The sequence below is a fragment of the Octopus bimaculoides genome, chromosome 17 (assembly GCF_001194135.2).
Source record: "Octopus bimaculoides isolate UCB-OBI-ISO-001 chromosome 17, ASM119413v2, whole genome shotgun sequence".
NCBI lineage: Eukaryota > Metazoa > Mollusca > Cephalopoda > Octopoda > Octopodidae > Octopus > Octopus bimaculoides.
The window spans coordinates 51,375,738-51,376,286 of record NC_068997.1 but is presented as its reverse complement, the minus strand read 5'-3'; positions in this window follow the sequence as shown (position 1 = coordinate 51,376,286).

Here is a 549-nt window from a genome sequence, read left to right as displayed (position 1 = left end):
ATAATAATAATAATAATAATAATAATAATAATAATAATAATAATAATAATAATAATAATAATAATAATAATATAAGGGGGCGTGCTGGCAGAATCGTTAGCACGCCGGGCGAAATGTTTAGCAGTATTTCGCTCGTCGCTACGTTCTGAGTTCATATTCCGCCGAGGTCGACTTTGCCTTTCATCGTTTCGATAAATTAAGTACCAGTTGAGGACTTATCCCATCCCCCAAAATTTCAGATCTTGTGCCAAGAGTAGAAAGGACTATTATTATTATTACGGTGGTGAGCTGACAGAATAATTAACATGACGGACAAAATGCTTTGAGGCATTTCGTGTGTCTTTACATTTTGAGTTTAAATTCCACCAAAGTCGACTTGGCCTTTCATCTTTTGGGGTCGATAAAATAAGTACCAGTAGAGTACTGGGGTTGTAATAGAAAAAGACTAATTTTCAAGTATTATGTATAGATATTTCTAAAGCTGAAATAACCCAGTTAACTAAGGACCGTGGTGACTGTAAACCTAGCAAACAACTTTCTAATAAGTTT